This window comes from Sus scrofa, chromosome X (assembly GCF_000003025.6).
Source record: "Sus scrofa isolate TJ Tabasco breed Duroc chromosome X, Sscrofa11.1, whole genome shotgun sequence".
Lineage (NCBI taxonomy): Eukaryota > Metazoa > Chordata > Mammalia > Artiodactyla > Suidae > Sus > Sus scrofa.
The window spans coordinates 14804779-14825469 of record NC_010461.5 but is presented as its reverse complement, the minus strand read 5'-3'; the positions used below and the strand labels follow the sequence as shown (position 1 = coordinate 14825469).

The following is a 20691-nucleotide window of genomic DNA, read 5'->3' as shown; positions in this document are numbered from 1 at the left end:
AAAGAACATAAAGGGTGAGACTACACTTGTTCAGGTGGCCTTGTGAAGTGGTCGATCCAGCCAGCTCCCTTGTATGCTCTGGTCCTCAACCCCCTCCCAGTGACCATCGAAGTCTAACTGCTTTGACTATTGCCAGCCTCTGCCCAAGCTCTCCGGGGCTGCTACTGGACGACCAGGGGCCTCCTGCCAGCATGCTCCTGTCTTGACTGCTCTCACTGAGTTCAGGCTTCTATTAGGATCGGGGAGCAGAGCCCTTGGTGCTGTAGCAGCAGCTAGAGGGGTTCCAGGGATCTGCAACTCTCTTTCTAGAACTACCCTGCTATATAACCTTCAATAGCTCCCCATCATGCTCTGAATAAGGTTCCAGCACCTTAGCATGGCACTCAAGTCCTCTAAATTGACTCCTTGTTTTGTTCAGCCCAATGAACCTTTTGAACCTTCCACTATTCAAAGACCATGCAATGACTCTTCATTACTTTGCACATATGCTCTTGTTTGTTTGGCAAACTCTGCATTTTTTCCCCTCTCAGTTCAAATGTTACCTCTCTTACCCTCTTAAGAAATAGCCTTTGGGAAACTAGTAATTATGGAGTGTTTACTATCAGTTAACAGTTGGTATTTAGGGGCTTTTCACACATTGTCTTCTTTAACCTCCACTCTAAGAAAATACCTCTAAGTTGATTTTATCCATAGTATTATAGTGACTTGTTTACATATAACAGACTGTGAAATCCTTAGGTGCTATAGACACAGTGCCTCAGATCTATAAATTCTCAAAGGGTTACAGAAATATTTGAAACACTTAACCTCTTAATTGCTTGGCTTGAAATAAAGAGAAAAAGACCCTTTCAATAATGGTCCAAGCAGAAGGAATAGAAGATACAGTTATATAAGATTTTTGAAGAGTACTGAACGAATTATTCACAGAGGTGTGGGTTGGTTTAGGGGAACTAATAAGGGATTCTGAGGTTGCCCAGGGATTAGTAAAAACTGGAAGCTGGAAGCTGTACCTGCTCCTCCTGGTTCCTGAAGACCCAGTGAGAACCAGTCTCGAAGGAGGAGCTCCTGCCAGAAGCTATCACAGTGAAGCCACTATCACTTCCAGACTGAGGAATTTCATGGGAATTATGGTAAAGAGTTTCCATGACATAATTTCGTATAATAATTTCATGGGAAATATTGTAAAATATTATGAAATAAAAATTTCATAATATAATTTCATGGGGAATATGGTAAAGAATTATAGGAAGTAAATGAGGCATCCCTGAGACAGGCAATTTACAATCAGAGCAGTATGTCTACAATTTAATAAAGGTTCCATATATGTAAAAGAGGCATAAATAACTTAAATCTTTCATAGAATGTAGAGATGAGTTTCAAATATTTCCATTGCATCAGGATTAGAAAGACAATAGCCAGTAATTCAACATTTGTGTTTCACCTCCCAGTCCTGCCATATCCCATACTAAGGGTTTGCTAATATTAAACCTGTTTCTTTTTGTTAAAGATAACTTTCTGGCTTTTAAAGACATTTTTGAAACGTCATCTTAGACCATTTCAATATTCCCTATGTGATATATATTACACAACTGATCCAAATCTCGCTTTAATATTTGCATATCAATGGCCTAGTTTTTCTATTTTTGCCTTCAAGTTTTCTTGAATTGTCAGTTAACAGTTATTTATTCATTTTTAAATGATGCAAGAACAATCAGAGCAATCTGATCTTGTGTGATTCACTAGTGCTTAAACAGAATAAAAAATACTTTAATTCGGCCCTTGTTTAACATTGCTAAAGTTGTGTTGTATGAAAACAATTTCATTTTGCTTTGCGGAAAATGGATATATTCCGCCGGTGCTTTTTCTTTTAAATTTTAGGCTCCAATTTCCGAATTATGGTTAAAAAAAATACTCATGCCCTATATACTAAGTTAAGCAGATCACGGGTGCAAAACCTCCATCCAACTTTTGAAAAGAGCTGTAGAGAGAGAAGGCCTGTCATTGGTTTACTTTTGGCTAACACAGCACATCGTATTATTTTTCAAACAAAAGCTTCATATCTGCCTATACCCAATCTGACAACAAGGAATGGGATGCTTTTCTCTAGTTTTCTGTTTGCTATGTTTTGTGCGGAGAGATTCATTTTGGAGCTATTTTTGCACCCGCCTCTTCCCCCTGGAGTGACCTCCACCTGCGCAACCTCTTCGTCCGGAGCGGGGGTGGGAGGAGACCCCAAAACGCAGACGACCGCGAGCACCCTCAAGCTTGTGAGCAAATTATTTTACTCTCCAGGTTTAGGCTAGTTCCCGTTAGCTCAAGCCTGGGTTTAGAGGAAGTACTAAATCCAGAATGTGGAGCTGTAGGAGAATGCGTGGCAAAACTCATGGGGAAAAAAAAAAGAAAAGAAAAAAAAGCTGTTTCAAGAACTGTGCTGCAACCCGCGAAGGAGTGGCTTTGCTCAAGCTGCTCTAACGAGCTGCTCTTTCCTTGCTCATCGAACTTGAGTTCCTAGGGAAGCGCCTGCCTTTTCGGTGCGCCAGGATGGGCGGTGGTCTAGAATCGAAGGCGATGGCCAAGGGAAGCGAGCTCCCCTCGGATGAAACTTGAAGCGGACCCTGGGGTTCCAGTTAAGGCCCACCAAGGTCTTAGGTGCATGGGCTGCGACTGGTTTTTTTTTTTTCTTTTTTGGCGGGAGGGCAGATGGGGCGGGGGGAGGATGAGGGAAAACTCCCTAGGGTTTTCCCGGGCTCGCGGAGTCTCATCGCCCACCACAGCTCGCGCGGGCTTCCGGCTGGGCTGCGGGCTCGGGCCCCGCACGCGGCTGCGGTCAAAGGGCGCGCTGGCTGCAACCGCAGGGCACGCGGGCAGCGGGGCGGGGGCGGGGCGGCGGTGGCGGTTGCGGGGCATGCGCGGCTCCGCGCGCGGCTTCTCAAACATGGCGGCGGCGGTGTGAAGATCGGTACCGGCTCGCGGGACCAGTGTAACAGAATTTCGCTCTTTTCGCTGAAGAGACTCGAGGTGCGTGGCGACTCCGGGCCCCGTGAAGACCAGAGCGGCGGGGCTGTGGCGTCCCGGCTCTGGCCGTTGTCCGCGGGCGGGCGGGAGTCCTCGGTGGCCAGTCCCGCGCGAGGAACGCCCCCTCACCGTCCCGCGGGGTCCGGCCCCAGCTCGGCCGCGCACTCTGGTCACCCACTCCCGGCGGCCTCACCCCCGAGGCCAGGGCTCCCTTGCCCCTCGGCGGCCTCACCCCCGAGGCCGGGGTTCCCCTGCCCCACGTAGTGCTCTTCGCGACGCCCCTCAGCCGCTCTCGCGACGCCCCTCACACTCGCCCCAGGCCCGGTCGCTGGGCACCGGCCCATCCCGCCGGCGACGTTCGGGCGCCGAGCCACTCTCCTCTAACCATCCCCTGGCGTGAAGCGCAGACAGTACCCTCCGGAGCATCCTCCGGCCGTGGGGACAGCGCGGGTGGGCGGCGGGGCTGAGTAGGGATGACTTTGCCTGGTTTGGGCTGAAATTCGCCCGGCAGCCTTCCGGGGACTTGTGAGGTAACTTTTGGAGTTTGGGAGGGAAACGTCAGTCTAGAAGGATGCGCTTCTGGCTGAGCTCGAGCTCGGCTCCGGGTGCCAGGTGTTTGTCGGACTCGCGCCCCGGGGCTCTAGGCGGTTGGGCAGGGGGCAGCGCCGGTGGCTCGCCCTCGGGGGGTGAAGCGGCGCGCGGGGGCGGGGGGCGGCGGCAGGTCCTGGGGATTGGGGCCGGAGAGCGGGGCTCCAGCTCTCCCCGGGAGCGGCGAGGCGGCCGGGGTGCTCTCCGGGCAGGACTGGGTCCCAAGACCTCTCCTCCCTTTATTTCGAGATAGCGTTCTCGCTTTTTCTACCTGGATAGTGGTTGTGCTACATCCTAGTGTGAATCGCCAGGGGGAGAACGAGTAAGCGAATTGAATAGATTTTGCGCGTTGAGATGATACGTAGCTTTGAGGGCTGAGCTGAAATTCGCGCCGCCCCACCCCCGCCCCCAGTGTTGGGGCAGCACAGGTAATTAGTTACAAGTTCCCGTTTAAGATTGTTGGTTTTTTTTTTTTTTAAAGGTTGTAATGCACATGTCATTGATTATAAAGTGTGATTACAGTTTGGAACTGGCTTCTACTTTGAAGAATTAGAAGATTAGCATTTATGACTTACCTGTAAGGGTGACTTTAGGACAGACTTCTCTAAAAGTGTTTGGATTTGTTAGTAGGGGGAAACTGAGGCAGCGAAAGTGAGTATTTACTTATGATCATATGATTTACGAAATTATTGGATATGGTTATCTTTTTGAAAATAACTGCAGATGCTGCTGCATTTTTAGTGCTCACAGAGCTATTCATATTTCTGTTTGGGGGTAAGAGTGTTATAAGATGTATTATATTTATGGAGTACAACTTCCTGTGACAAGCAGTTTAATTATAACAATAGTTCATAGACTGATACTTAGTTTTTTTTTTTCAATAATGGTACTTGAGAATGTTCTTCAATAATGACAGTTTTGCTGCTCTTGACATTCGTTTTTCTAATTATTCATTAAATAATGTATTTCCAGGGATGAATGTTCTTTCACCATGTTTGTGGGTTTGTATATTTAATATGAGCAATGTGAAAACAGCTTTTGGAAATGAGTGCAATGGGGATTTTGAAAAAGGAGATGAGCCCTCGATGCCTTGTGTTTGGCTCTTTCTTTATCCATATTCTTCAAAAGAGTCGGAAAGAATTTTTTCAAGAAATTAGTGAAACACCACTTAAAATGGCTTTGACATATCTGAGTAAACTTCATATATATGTTATGTAACCTTATAAGCTTCTAAGGGTGTATACCTGTTTCCCCGAGATAACCTGATTTCTTTTGAAATTGATAGTTTGGGGGGAAAAAGATTAATATAACTGAACTACATTATTTATGTGTGAGGATGCTTTAAAGTTAATGATGTCCTGTGTACAAAAAACCTTGGAGTCATTCTTAAAGAGGTGGTTTTTCTTCTGAGGCACTTGGTCGGTCCTTTGGATTTATGCTTCAGTCAACACATTTTTATTCAGTACCTGTGCTCATGGAAGTTCAGTTGAACCTACTGCTATCTGTGCTGGTTTCTGGGACTTTAAGACTTCCCATCAGTGGTTTATTCCTGAAAATTTCAAGGTTATAGCTAAGAAAATTTATATGAATGTAGAACAGGTAGTCCTTTTATTTCAGTGACAAATTCAGGGAGTCAATTTTGGTCATAATTCTCTAAACAAAGCTTGGATGTAACTGTGAATTACTTGTGACTTGTGTGATATTAACTTTGTGTGTTTTTTGTTATGATTATATAAAGCTATATGTTTTTATGAGAGATTATTTTTGGCTCAGATAACATGCTGGTTAGGCTTGAGGGGAAAAGGATAATTACTGGTATAAATTGAAATCAGTCTGTGCTCTGGAGAGTGGATGTTTTTTAATGCTAAGTAACTTCTGTGACTGAGTAGTTCATGTTATAACTAGCTATTAATTGATCATTTCAAGTGCTTTCTTTTTAAAAAATGTTTCAGAAATCTCTCTGAACTTAAAAATAACAAATAAGGCTTATAATGGTCAGCTATAAGCCAGATGTAACTCTCATTTTCTTGTGGGTTTGTTCCTTTTTAGCTGCTTGCCTGTTCCTCCCAGATGCTTCCTATCACCCCTCTTCCTGCCCCTGTTCCTTTTGCTGTTGGTGTCTGTTTCCGCATCAGTGAAATAGTCAGGGTAATCCTGCACTGCCTCACTGAGAAATAATTGATGATAGTAAAGTGTCTTGAAAAGGCTGAGTAATTGCCAGATTTTTTTGAATGAAAATGATGTAGTCCTTTGTTCCATTTAAGGAAGATCTTAATCTCAATTTTAGCTTAAGCTCTTGCAGGTTGGAAAGAGGAATGGAGGAGGATAACTTCACTTGAGTATTTGTTTGGGCTAATAGAAATGAGTGTTGGAATTTTAGTAACTGGATCACTGGAGGACGCAAAGGATCCTCTGCTATGGGAGTTATTAGTCACCTCTAGCTCTTTTTTGCCAGGTTAGTCTGCTGCTTTTTTTCCACCTTTATGCCCGCTCTACTCTCATTCCAATTGTGAATGGAAATCTGAGGTCATTTTCTTTATTAGCTTACCTCCCTGAGAGTCTCATTGTCTCCTCATAGTAATATTCCTGGTTTTTTAGAATATATGACATGAACAAAGCCAGCTCTGCCAGCCATCAGCATTAGAGCTGTGAGGCTATGGTATGAATATTGGTCTGGCATTGCTCAGGTGTTTTGTAGTTTGGAGTGAGCAAGTATCTTTAAGAATTTAAGGAATATTGTTAATTTGAAGTGATTTTGTTGATTTCAGGAACCAAAAGCATGGCAATTTTGAAAATGGCAAATGTTGGTCATTTTGAAAGAAAACCTCTTCCTTGATTTGGGATCTTAATCGTTATGATCTTTCTGTCTTGGGGAAATAAATGAGAGAAACCATTGCTGTTTATCTCAGCTTGAAATAGGTTGGTATAATTTAGTGGTGAGTTTTCCAGGCTCTAACTAGTTTGGGCTTTGGTTACTCTAAGCATAGAAATGCCTTTACTGTAGTGATACCATCTTATTTTTTAAGAGATAGCAGAGGTGGCCATTCTAAAAGTAGGATAATTTCAGAAAACTTCAGAAACAAACCATAAAAGATTTGAAATACGCATATGTTGTTTGGTGTTAATGAGTAAGGCATTTTTTGCATATTTTGTCTTTATATTGTCTAATGTAAGTAAACTGTGGCCACCTTAGAGATAATAATACTAGTGATTTTTATGCTGAGTGATTTCTACTAAGCGTATATCCCTAAACCTTTCTCTTACTATCACATTTGCGTCATGTGATGGAAAGGTTTTAACGTAAGAAATGAGAATATCTTATTGTGTGAACAGTGAAGGATTTGAGGCTCCTATAAGAGTTTATATGATGGTGCTTTTCAACTTAATTTCGTATTCATCTCACCTAGACTAGATGAATTCCATGTTTAACCTAAAAGTTAAAAAGAAAAAAAAAGAAGAATAAGCATTGTTTGAGTAAAGAGCTGGGAAACATTGGAAGGTACAGAGAGCATTTGACTACTTACTACTTGTGACCTGTGTTTATGGCTGTGGCTCTGCCCCTTCCTACGTTTATAGGAGCAAATTGTTGTAAGAGCGGAAAGAGTGCCCACCTTTTGTGGTTACATTGTAAACTTCAGAAGGGACAGATACATTGCAATTCTGGGGCATATCTTGAGGATGCTTTCTGTTCTCAGGGAAAAGTTGGTGGGACCCTTCTGTTTGCTTCTTGTCTTTAGAATACATATTTGATTTTTTCTTGGCTTCTGTTTCTCATAAGGATTAACTGGTGCTGAATTCCAGACAAACAGCTCTGTACCTGTAGCACAAATTTCTTTTAGTTTTAAATTAAGCAGTGAGTGAATCACATGTGTTTCTTCAGTTCTCTTGTCCTTGCCCCTCTGAATACAGTTGTAAACTTGTGCCCTTAGCTGTGAAACTGCCTTTTTTTTTTTCTTTTAGAAGATTTTCAGTATTATTTGGAGTATTAATTTAGTAGAGTTTGATAACTCTGTTATTAAAAGAATTTAAGTTAGAACTCAGTAGTGCTGAATACATTTACATATTGCTTGGTTTTAGATTAGGAAGTCTGATTTGAGATTTTTTTTGTGTCGAGATTTTTGAGAGGTTATAGAAATGTTTAAATGGGTCATTTACTGACACCTGCCTCATGTTTGAAGTATTGTCAGGGATGTTTAGTTTTCTGGTCACTTCAGATTGTAGTTTATTGCATGCTTTTCTGTAATCTGTTGTCTAGCAGGGATTGTTGTTGTCATCATTTCCATTATTTCTTGTAGGGCCAGTGTTAGAAACCATAAATCTAGACTGCTGTGATAATAGGAACAGGCTGTAACCTGACCCAGTTCTTTTGTCAAAATGTCGCACTGAGAGCTGCCTGTAGTAAATTGACATGCCCTGCTATTAACTTCAGTCCTCTGCAAATGTCAGTGGGCAGCAGGTCTTTGGGCAATTAGCCTGTGGCTGTGCTTTAAAAACCTTAGGAATTTACAACTATAAACTGAGATTTTGGTAACCCTTGACTTGTCTTTCATTTATCTGTTTTCTGATATGATGTACTTCTTAACCAAATGCATAGCATTCATATAAATTGTTTTAAGATTGTAAGAGATTAATTATTTTACCGTGAGATTATAATTTTTTTCCCCATCTTTTTAGAGCTACGCCTGCAGCATATGGAGGTTCCAGGCTAGGGGTCCAATTGGAGCTGTAGCTGCCGGCCTACACCACAGCCACAGCAACGCCAGATCTGAGCAGAGTCTGTGACCCACACCACAGCTCGTGGCAGTGCTGGATCCTTAACCTTCTGAGCAAGGCCAGGGATCGAACCTGCGTCCTCATGGATGCTAGTCAGGTTCATTTCCGCTGAGCCATGACAGGAACTCCAGTGACTATAATTTTTTATTTTTTTTATTTTATTTTTTTTGTCTTTTTGCTATTTCTTTGGGCCGCTCCCACGGCATATGGAGGTTCCCAGGCTAGGGGTTGAATCGGAGCCGTAGCCACTGGCCTACACCAGAGCCATAGCAACACGGGATCCGAGCCGCGTCTGCAACCTACACCACAGCTCACGGCACCGCCGGATCGTTAACCCACTGAGCAAGGGCAGGGACCGAACCTGCAACCTCATGGTTCCTAGTCGGATTCGTTAACCACTGCGCCACGACGGGAACTCCTAATTTTTTAGATAAATTAAAAATTTTTGAAAATCATTGTTTCCTTTTTTGGGTTTGCTCTGATGCAAAAAAAAATTTAACTTCTAATTTGTTGGAGATAGAGACTTTACTAAAGCATAATTAAAATTACCCCTCCAGAAGGCTTGATTTGATAAATCCTCACTACTAAAAAGTGTTCATTCTGGAGTTTCTGCTGTGGCACAGCAGAAGTGAATCCAACTAGTACCCATGAGGATGTGGGTTCAATCCCTGACCTCACTCAGTGGGTTAAGGATCCAGCATTGCTGCGAGCTGTGCTGTAGGTTGCAGACGAGGCCAGGATCCCACCTTGCTGTGGCTGTGGCATAGGCTGGGAGCTGTAGCTCCAATTTGACCCCTAGCCTGATAACTTCCATATGCTGCGGGACGCCCTAAAAGAGCAAAACAAAAAAAGTTCTTTTTTTTTTTTTTTTTTTTTTTTTTGGCTTCCCGACGCATGGGAGGTTCTGTGGCCAGGAATCAAACCCACGCCACAGCAGTGACACCACTGGATCCCTAACCCACTGAGTCACCAGGGAACTCTAAAATGTTCATTCTTTTTTTTTTTTTAAATTAGAGTATAGTTGATTTACAATGTTGTGCCAATTTCTGCTCTACAGCACAGTGACTGAGTCATACATATATATAACATCTTTTTTATGTAATTAAATTTAATTAATTAGTTTATTCCTGGAGCTCCTGGGCAAGGGATCAGACCTGAACAGCGGTTGTGACTTAGGCTGCCAGATCCTAATGCACTGTGTTGGGCCAGTTCCACTTGTGTTCCAGTACTCCAGAGCATTGATCCCGTTTGCCACATCGGGAATTCCTGCATTTTTAAAAAATATTATTTTCCATCATGGTCTATCCCAGGAGATTGGTTATAGTAATACAACCTTGTTGTTTACAAAATGTTTGTTCATTCTTAATATTGATTATTCACAATTCAACAATGAGTATTTATGCTGTGAGCCACATGGGAAATCCTATTATTCACAACTCAGATTTAATTTAATTTTTTTTTTTTTTTTGTCTTTTGAGGGCTGCACTCGAGGCATATGGAAGTTCCCAGGCTAGGGATCTAGTCGGAGCTGTAGCAGCTGGCCTATACCACAGCTCACAGCAGTGCCGGGTCCTTAATCCACTGGATGAGGCCAGGGATTGAACCTGCCTCCTCATGGATGCTAGTTGGGTTCGTTAACCGCTGAGCCATGACAGGAACTCCCCAAGATTTTATTTTATTTATATTATTTTTGTCTTTTTGTCTTTTTTTTTTAGGGCCTCATCTGCAGCATATGGAGGTTCCCAGGCTAGGGGTCTAATCAGAGCTGTAGCCACCGGCCTACGCCAGAGCCACAGTAACACGGGATCCAAGCCGCATCTGTGACCTACACCACAGCTCACATCAATGCCAGATCCTGAACCCACTGAGCGAGGCCAGGGATTGAACCCACAACCTCATGGTTCCTAGTCGGATTCGTTTCCGCTGTGCCACGACAGGAGCTCCCCGAGATTTTATTTTTAAGTGTAATTACAGCATTACAATTTAGGTTTTTTTCTGATTACTTTTACAAGTATGTCAGAAAATGGGAAATTTGTTACTGAATAAATTGATTAGGTGCTTGTGAAGTCTTAAAGTGATGAATCATGTCCAGTTCAACAGGTTACGTATAGCTATGCAGTGTGTATATAACAGTTGTTCCCATCCATGTTCTAGGACCCCCTTGGGTACCAAGCCTCAAGTCCTTTATATAAATGGCTCAGTACAGTAGCCCTTTGTATCCATGGCTTCCACATCCAACTGTATACACTTTTTAAAAACTGTATTAAGATAATCACCTTACCAGGAGCAAATTTTTAGTTAAAAGAGCCAGCTTCTCTTTGTCAAAGGAAAACGTATAGCTATAATGTATTTCAATTAAGTCAATAAGTGTTTTTGCATTTAGGTATAAATGTGAAATACTTCTTCTTCTTCTTTTTTTTTTTTTTTTTTTTTTTTTTTTTTTTTGCCATTTCTTGGGCCGCTCCTGCAGCATATGGAGGTTCCCAGGCTAGGGGTTGAATTGGAGCTATAGCCACCGGCCTACGCCAGAGCAACAGCAATGTGAGATCCAAGCCACGTCTGCAACCTACACCACAACTCAAGGCAACGCCGGATCCCTAACCCACGGAGCAAGGCCAGGGGTCAAACCCGCAACCTCATGGTTCCTAGTCGGATTCGTTAACCACTGCGCCACGACGGGAACTCCCAATGTGAAATACTTCTTGAAATCAAAGTAATAAACTATCTTCAAGTCAAAATGAGAAACTTAAAGGTGTTGTTTCATCACCTTTATTAGTCAGTTAACTCAGACTTCACCATCATCCTATTGACTGGGCCATAAAGAAGAACCTTTTTTTTTTTTTTGGCTACACCTGTGGCATATAGAAGTTCCTGGCCAGGGCATGAATCCCAACTGTCAGCTTTGATCTATGCTGCAATTGCAGTAACACCAGATCCCTAACCCATTGCGCCACAGTGGGAACCCCAAGAAGAACTATTTTGTTTGTTTTTCAAGTTTGAAAACAATGTCTTTATATGAGATAGACTGAAAAAGAAAAAAATTCTACTTGTGCTATTTCATTAATAGTCTCTGGTGAATTATATGTATGTGTATAACTTCTGTTACTAATTTCAATCTTTTCTTTAAAACTACCAGCAAAAATATTTGTAAACCGCTTTTAGCCTTGTAACTTCTTATACTGTTGCTTCTGCTTAAGGGGATATAATGAAATATTTTTGCTATTCGATTATTTTCTGTGTAGGGACTGTCTCCCCCCCCCCTTTTTTTGAATATTGGTTTTAACACGTGTTTTGGTTCCAACTGTTAAGTAATTGCAGTTTATTTATTTATTTATTTATTTCTATTTTTTTATTTTTATTTTTTTTTTGGTCTTTTTGCTGTTTCTTGGGCCGCTCCCGTGGCATATGGAGGTTCCCAGGCTAGGGGTCAAATCGGAGGTGTAGCCGCCAGCCTACGCCAGAGCCATGGCAACGCAGGATCCGAGCTGTGTCTGCAACCTACACCACAGCTCACGGCAACGCCGGATCATTAACCCACTGAGCAAGGGCAGGGATCGTAGCCGCCACCTCATGGTTCCTAGTCGGATTCGTTAATCACTGCGCCACGACGGAAACTCCGGTAATTGCAGTTTATAAACTGAATTCTGGTACAGCATAGTATACCATCTCCCTGGAAAAATACCTTTAACAATAACAGCACATTTGTACTGGGACCTGTCTTTTTGAGACTTCAAACATCCTGGAAATCAAATTCAGAGTGAAAAAAAAAAAGGTCTATCAGCTGTTGGGAAAGTGAGAGACTATCTCAGATTGCATAGAATTTCCTCCTTGGCCCATTGATCTAGACTTATGTGTAAACTAAGCAGATTAGACATTGCAGAAAGGAATGGAGAATAACTGTGACAGCCAAAAGAAAATCTCACCAGACTTTTTTTTTTTTTTTTTAAACCACAATATTCTGTGACTGTATGGTTTAGGTATAAGTACACTGTGGCACAACAGAGTTATTCATTTAGCAAATGTTTTGGGGGGCCCTACTCTGTGATAGACATGGTAGAGAGACACTGCAGAATACAAAGATGAACCAGATGTGTTAGTGCCCTCCACAGCTTTCTGGGAGGGACATGTAAAGCATGTACACAAACAGTACAGAAGCAATTTTAGCATGATGGTTTAGCATTCATGAACCAAGGTTTAAGTCTAGCTGAGTGATATTTTGCAGGTCTTTGAGCTTTAATATCTTTAACTCTCAAATGGACGTTTAGGTGTTCCCATCATGGCTCAGCAGTTAACGAACCCAACTAGTATCCATGAGGATGCGGGTTTGACCCCTGTCCTCGCTCAGTGGGTTAAGGATCCGGCATTGCTGTGAGCTGTGGTGTAGGTTGCAGACGTGGCTCAGATGTGGCGTTGCTGTGGCTCTGGCATAGGCCGTGGCTACAACTCTGATTAGATCCCTAGCCTGGGAATCTCCATATGCCATGGGAGTGGCCCTAGAAAAGGCAAAAAAAAAAAGAAAAAAAAATGAATATAAAGGCCTTGGTAGGGTGCCAGACATTTTTGCGAGAGCCAATTAGTGACAACTCTTACTCTTTTTTTTTTTTTTTTTCTTTTTAAGGCTGCGCTTGCAGCATATGGAAGTTCCTGGGCTAGGGGTCTAATCAGAGCTGCAGCTGCCAGCCTATACCACAGCTATAGCCACACCAAATCCAAGCTTCCCCAATGCTGGATCCTTAACCCACTGAGCAAGGCCAGGGATTGAACCCACATCCTCATGGATACAAGTTAGGTTCATTTCCGATGAGCCACAATGGGAATCCCTGATTTTTTTTTTTTTTTTTTTATCTTTTTGCCATTTCTAGGGCTGCTTCTGCGGCATATGGAGTTTCCCAGGCTAGGGGTCGAATCGGAGCTGTAGCCTCCGGCCTACGCCAGAGCCACAGCAACGCGGGATCTGAGCCGCGTCTGCAACCTACACCGCAGCTCATGGCAACGCCGGATCGTTACCCCACTGAGCAAGGGCAGGGACCGAACCTGCAACCTCATGGTTCCTAGTCGGATTCGTTAACCACTGCGCCACGACGGGAACTCCGAATCCCTGATTTTTAAAAACAGGTATTGTTTGAGATGGTTGTGAGGTATTCAGACTGATGTTCAATTGGCTAGACTAAATTTTTGGAGAGAGATTGGGACTAGAGATGCTGAATGAGTCATCCATATAGGGATGTTGCGTGAGCTCTGGAATAGAATGAGCTTCTAGACTGTAAAATTTGTAGAATCTAGAGGAAGAGACTGAGTGACTAGAGAAGATCAATGGCTAGGCAAGAGGGAGGAAGTAGACACAGAGGGTTAAAAGAGGTAGATTTATCTCTATCTTTTTATCCATTATCCTCATGTGTTATAACCAGGGAATAACACATGAGGCTCAGACTGGAGAGGTGTCTGGGATGAGGGTTGACTGATCTATCACAGAGGGTTCTTAAAGTATGAAGGAGAAGTAGGACTAAAACACTGAAATAGGGGGTTTGATGTCTAGGAGGTAATTGGGGCCTTGGAAAACAGTTACAGGAGAAGAGGGAAGATATAGGCTGGATTGCAGAAAGTGGGGTAGCTCAGCAACTCTTTGTATTATGAGTATTATCATTATATTTATTATCAAAATCCTGCTCTTCAGGAAAAGGTTAGTCTGGTAAATATATAGTATAGTTGAAGATTTTTCTACACTGATAAAAATTTGATGTCTCAATTTAAGGTCACTTTTTCAATAAATGGATTTAGTATCTGTAAATGGGAGGTTAAGTGAACAAGTGTAATAATGAATGCCTAAGTTTGGACGTTATTCCCACCTATGGGACTTCCGTCAGCCTTGCTGTTGATGAGGGAACAGATTTATTTTTTCAGCTTAGCATCTGTATTTTGTTTATTTTTATACTCTGGTTGAGATTCTGTAATTCTATCCATTTTATAACATCTGCCTATAATGGCCTAAAGTTGAAAAGGGCCCTGGGAAATTTCTTGCTAGTCAGACTCGTTTAGTTCCTGTCCTTGTCAAAATATTACCCCTTATTAACTCTTCAGGTAGTAGTAGTCTCTAATTAGAGACTCAAGATATATTACCTCATCTTCAAAACAAAGCACAATGGAAAGGCAAAAAGAAAAAAAAAACAAATAATGAAAGAGCCCTGTAATCTTAGAATTATAGATGCATTAACTTGCTAAACAGTCCTTTAAAACTGTCTTTTTCAAAAAACTTGTAAAATTTTCTCCAGAATCAGATAAGAGCAATAGGAGTTTTATGTTTAATAATTTTACTATTAATCACTGTTTTACATTGTTTAATTGTATTGAGGAAAATGGTTTAAAACAATGCAAGACTTTCAAAGCATTTGTTGATCTCTTATCAGCTCTTAATTCTATCATAAGATACAATCTGCAAAACAAATGGTTTTGTAGAAGATCCCAGGCTATCTATCTGTGCAAAGCCTGCTGGATACAACTGCTAGATTTAGTGTGTAACTGCTCTTTTGGTAAGGGAAATGTCAGAGACCATAACCTAGTACTTTTTGGGGAGGGGGCTTATATTTGAATTTTTGATATTTTTATGCAGCTGAATTGCTCCTTACATGCATTTAATGAAACAACTTCTCTTAGTGCTGGCAAAAATAAAACAAAGGGAGTTCCTGTTGTAGCGCAGTGGAAATGAATCCGACTAGGAACCATGAGGTTGCAGGTTCAATCCCTGGCCTCGCTCAGTGGGTTCAGGATCTGGTGTTGCCGTGAGCTGTGGTGTAGGTCGAAGACGTGGCTCAGATCTGGCGTTGCTGTGGCTCTGGCTTAGGCCGGTGGCAACAGCTCCGATTAGACCTCTGGCCTGGGAACCTCAATAGGCTGTGGGTGCGGCCCTAAAAAGACAAAAAAATAAAAATCAAAATCAAAACAAAGCTTTTAGTTTTTCTTTCCTCATGAAAATTTTCTGTCCCATGTAACGTGGAGAACTACTTTGGGGGTCTTATTTGAGTTTTTCTTAAAAGTGCTGAGTCAGTTCAAAGTATATTGAGAGCAAAGTTAAGCTTTTCTGCAGTTTGCTCTGCAGACAACCTCTGTGGAGGTTTATTTCTAAAAGAAAGTCAGGCTTCTAATACATTCCAGAAAGATAACAGCTGTGCTGTGTGCATATCTGCTGTGTAAGTCATATAGTTAGTTATGTTCTTAACTCTGCAGTATATCTTTATCTGAGGCATTCTGAAGATTTAACTATGAATTGATACTATCCAGCATTTATCAACAGATCATGGTGTAGTGCTTTAACTTGTATAATCTATTTCCTTCTATGGTGACTGAAAGACATAGGTGAATTACAGTATAATGCTGGGGCATTTTAAGAGGGACAATAGAACTTTTATGTTTTCTCAAATTATAGTCAAAGATGCTTCCTGTCTAAATTAGCCAGTATTCCTTTACATCTGAATCTGTACACATTTCTCCTAGTATTCAGTCCTAAGAAGGTGTCTATCTTTCCTGTTCAATTTGTATATACTTTTATATTGAAATGAGACTTATGTAGACCAGAAAGAAATTAATCATTCCAGTTGAATACTGAATTTTTTCCAATTAGTACTTTTTTTGGCTACCCCACAGTATGTGGAGTTCCAAGGCCAGGGATCAGATCTGAGTTGCAGCTCAGGATCCTTTAACCCACTGTGCTGGGCGGGGGATGGAACCTGCGCCCCAGTGTTCCAGAGACGTTGTTGGTCTTGCTGTGCCACAGCAGGAACTCCCAAGTAGTACATTTTTATTCGTTCTTTTTAATTAAAAAAACCCTCTCACCCTATTATAAGTGTATTTTTGTAGGAACTGCTAATTCTTTTAAGAAATGGTATGGTATATAACAAGTATAAAGAAAATGGTGGAAAGTATTGATGAGATCAAATATTATAAAAAATAATGATAAATACAGTGATAAACTCTACAATTACCCCAAATCCTAGGAAATGAGTTTTCATCTATTTTTGATTTATTAATTATTATTATTATTATTTGGCTGTGCCAACAGCATGTAGAAATTCCAGGGTCAGGGATCAAACCCACATCACAGCAGCGACCTGAGCTGCTTCAGGGACAACATCAGATCCTTAACCCACTGTGCCGCAAGGGAACTCCTCATCCACATCTTAGATTGCAAAATAAGCAATAACTTTTGTTTTGTTTTGCTAATCTTGAGCTAGTGGAGTTTTTCCTTAAGTCATGAACTGTTAAAAGGCATTTATTATTGTCCAGTTTTCATTTTAGCTAAAAATATTGGCTTTGTGAATTTATAATGGCAGAATTTCATTTGAAGATTATTGATGTATGGAATTGGTAAAATGTACATTTAAAAGTGGTTCAAATGTGTATTGTATATGGATTTACATATGTGATTTTTAAAAATTGAAAGGATATACACCAGATGGTTAAGAGTAGGTATTGTTTGATGATGGAATTGTAGATGTTCCCCCCCCTTTTACTTACCTGTGCTCTAGTTTGTTTTTAATGGCCACACCCATGGCATATGGAAGTTCCCAGGCTAGGGGTCTAATTGGAGCTATAGCTGCCTGCCACAGCCACAGCCACAGCAATACCACAGCAGCACCACATCCGAGCCATGTCTGTGACCTACACCACAGCTCATGGCAATGCCGGATCCTTAACCCACTGACTGAGGCCAGGGATCAAACCTGCATCCTCAGGATACTAGTCAGGTTCGTTACCCGCTGTGTGACAATAGGAACTTCCTGTACTCTAATTTTTTGAGGAGGGGTGATGAATGTGTAAAAAAGAAGGAAAAAACCACTACAGTTTCTAGGAGTCCACAAAGGTCACTTTGGTTCACAAAGGACTAAAAGCTCTTTTCAGTACTTACCAACCCTAAAGAAAATAATGTATTCATGAATAAATACCTGAAAGTCATCCATTTTGGGTGACAGCAAGTTTCTTTTGGCTTTAGCTAGAATGTATAGGTTTTCTGATAATATGAGTTGTTAGATGATGGCTGGTTTGTTTAGTAATTATATGTCTGGGTATTACTAATATATATAGCTGCTTAATTTAAGAGTGCCTTAAACTTAGCATTTCTTTCTTTAAACAGCACCTTCTTTTTTTTTTTAAGGCCACATTTGCAGCATATAGAAGTTCCCAGGCTAGGGGCTGAATCAGAGCTACAGCTGCTGGCCTATACCACAGCCATAGCAACTCAGGATCTGAGCCGCATCTGCGACCTACACCACAGCTTATGGCAACCCCTGATCCTTAACCCACTGAGTGAGGCCAGGGATTGAACCTGCATCCTCATAGATACCAGTCAGGCCCGTTACTGCTGAGCCACAAAGGGAACTCCCAAACAGCACCCTTTTATCTATACTTTGGAAGAGAATAAATAGTAATGCTTAGGGATCAAAGTAGGAATATCGTTGCATTTTATAACATAATTAATGTGTTAATGGTAAAACTCACTTATATTGGGGAGTTTCAGTGAGGACAGATGGGGTGGTATAGAAAACAGTCTTTGAGCTTCCAGTTGTTCAGGATACTCTCTGCTAAGTGCTCTGCCTACACTGTCTCATTAATTTCATGACAACACTGCAAAACAAAGCATAGATGCTATTAGTCTTAAATTACACATGAGAAAACCAAGACTCCGGGAGATGAAATAATTTATAGTGACTTGAAACACTAGAAAATAACATTTCTATGTAATTGTTATGGCTACCAGTAACCATCATGGTATCCATATTATTTGTTAAAACTTAGGTGATAGGCCAGTGTTGCGTATAGAGAGCTTCATAGTAATGTAACAACTCCAGGCCAGTGTTGCATATAGAGAGCTTCATAGTAATGTAACAACTCTTAGAGATTGTTTTAAAAAACTATCAGAGTATACCCCCCATGAAAATAACTTTCTCTGATTATTTAATACATATCACTGTGAAGAATTCAAATCATACATAAAAATATAAGGAAGAAAATAAAGGTACCTAAAATCTCTCCACCCTGTGATGCAAAAAAGGAGGATCACCAAAATATTTTCGCATTACTTTATGCAAGGTTATGCAAAATTTTATACAAATAGAATTATATCAAGTAAAATGTATTTATAACTAGCCCCCCCATCATCTTTACCCTCCCAGGTGAGCCTTATTAACAGTCTAGTATAGGAGTTCATTGTGGCTCAGTGGATTATGAGCTCTACTAGTATCCATGAGGATGCGGGTTCAACCCCTGGCCTTGCTCAGTGGGTTAAGGATCCAGCATTGCTGTGAGCTGTGGAGTAGGTAGATTGCACACACAGCTCCAATTAGGGATCTGGCGTTGCTGTAGGTTGGCAGCTGCAGCTCCCATTCGACCCGTAGCCTGAGAACTTCCATATGCCGCAGGTACAGCCCTAAAAAGCAAGGAAAAAACCCCCAGCCTAGTATATGTCCTATGTTTCTCTCCGTGTTAATAATCTTTTACTCAAATAATCCTATAGAGACTTATGTATACACTTACAGTGGAATTTTGGTTTTCATTTTTATGTATGATTTGAATTCTTCACAGTGGTATGTTTCCTTTTCAATTATCATAGTCATTCAGCCCCACTGAGCAGACATATCCTCTTGGGAAGTCCATAGTCGTCAAATAAAGACTTCAACATATAAAAAGAACCCAAACTCTTTAGGAAATGAGTCAGTGATTCAATAAGCCTTCCCTTTCAGTCTTTATGGTGTTCAAGTTCAGTGAGTTGTTAGAAGACTTCGTCAAAATTTAGATGGTGTCCACCGTGGTAATTTAAAAATCATTTGCGTTAATCATTCTTCTTCACTGTTAACCTGGGAACTTCCATATGTCTCAGGTGCCTCTGTTAAAAAAAAAAAATTAAGTTCTCAGTGTTCTTTGTATATACTGGATACAGATCTTTTATCAGATACGTGTTCTGCAAATATTTTCTCCCATTCTGTAGTTTATTTTCTTAACAGTGTCATTTGAAGAGCAGTTGTTAGTTTTGATGAAGTGCAGTTTATCAGTTTTTTCTTTTATGCATTATGCTTTTTTGTGTCATATCTAAGAAATCATCCCCTAACTCAAAGTCACAAGAGCTCTGTGTTCTCCTCTAGAAATTTTATAGTTTTGGGCTTTACATTTAGGTTTATGATCTGTCTCAAGGTAATTTTTGTCTATTGTAAGTGTTGTTTTTCTTTTTTTATGTAGATCTGTTCCACTACCATTTGTTGAAAAAATAAGCAGAAAACCAAAATTATCCTTTTTCCACTGAATTACCTTGACACTTTGTTGAAAAATCTATTAACCCACTGTTATATGGACCTTTCAGGGCTCTGTGTTCTCTTCCACTGATACATATGGCTGCCCTTATGCCAGTACTACTCCATCTTGTTTAAATAGTGCCTTTGGATAAACAGAAAATTTAATCATGATTAAATCCAGTTTGTTAATATTTTCTTTTATTGTCAGTGCATTTTTATGCTTATTTAAGATATTATCAAACTTGTGAACATGGATTTATTTATTTAGGTCTTCAAAAATTTGGTTTTAATTATTTCTATACATGTGTTTTTACCTTCTACTTTTTTTTCTGTCTTTTTAGGGCCACACCTGTGGCATATGGAGATTCCCAGGCTAGGGATTGAATTGACCTATACCACAGGCACAGCAACTCGGGATCTGAGTCACATTCATAACTTGTGCCACAACTTGTGGCAAAGCCGGATACTTTAACCCACTGAGTGAGGCCAGGGATTGAACCTTCATCCTCTTGGATATTAGTGTGTTCTTAATGACTAATATCAGGTGACTATGGCATTAGACCAGGCAGGAGCTGTTGAGGTTGTAAGCCAGTTAATGGCAGGGGAAAGGAAAATGAGAGAGCAAATATCTGCCACTGATTGAATGTGTGAGTGAAATAAGAGAACCTTACACAATCAATCATACCAAGTACCTGGAAAAGTAGTGGTGTTAGTAAGAGAAACAAAAATGTTAGAAGGAGCAGATTTTGGGGAGGTGATAATTGAGTGTAAGTCTATTGAGTCAGAGGTGCAGAAAATATTCTGGGTGGTTTAAAGAATGTATTCTGCAGAGACTTCCTTTAAATAACAGATTACCCTCTCTTACATACACTTTCATGTTCTGAGTACAGGCACATAGAGCAGTGAGAGGTGGATATCCTTTTGCCATATTCAGTATTTCCGTGTACATATCTTTTTTTTCTCCCCTTTTTCTTTTTAGAGTTGCACCTGTGGCATATGGCAAGTTCCCAGGCTAGGGGTCCAATTGGAGCTGTAGCTG

At 41.1% G+C, this 20691-nt stretch overlaps 1 protein-coding gene across 4 annotated transcripts in view; it reads left to right on the top strand.

Moving 5' to 3' along the window:
- The window catches only part of SCML2 (sex comb on midleg like 2 (Drosophila)), a 107660-nt gene continuing 89422 nt past the window's right edge, over positions 2454-20691 (top strand). For 3 of the 4 annotated variants that reach the window (XM_003134958.5, XM_005673471.2, XM_013985954.2), the window contains exon 1: positions 2886-3018. The gene's annotated coding sequence lies outside the window, so the exon portion shown is untranslated. Of the gene's footprint in view, positions 2650-2885; positions 3019-20691 lie in introns of those variants that run through there. The other variant, XM_013985953.2, reaches the window with a different exon arrangement.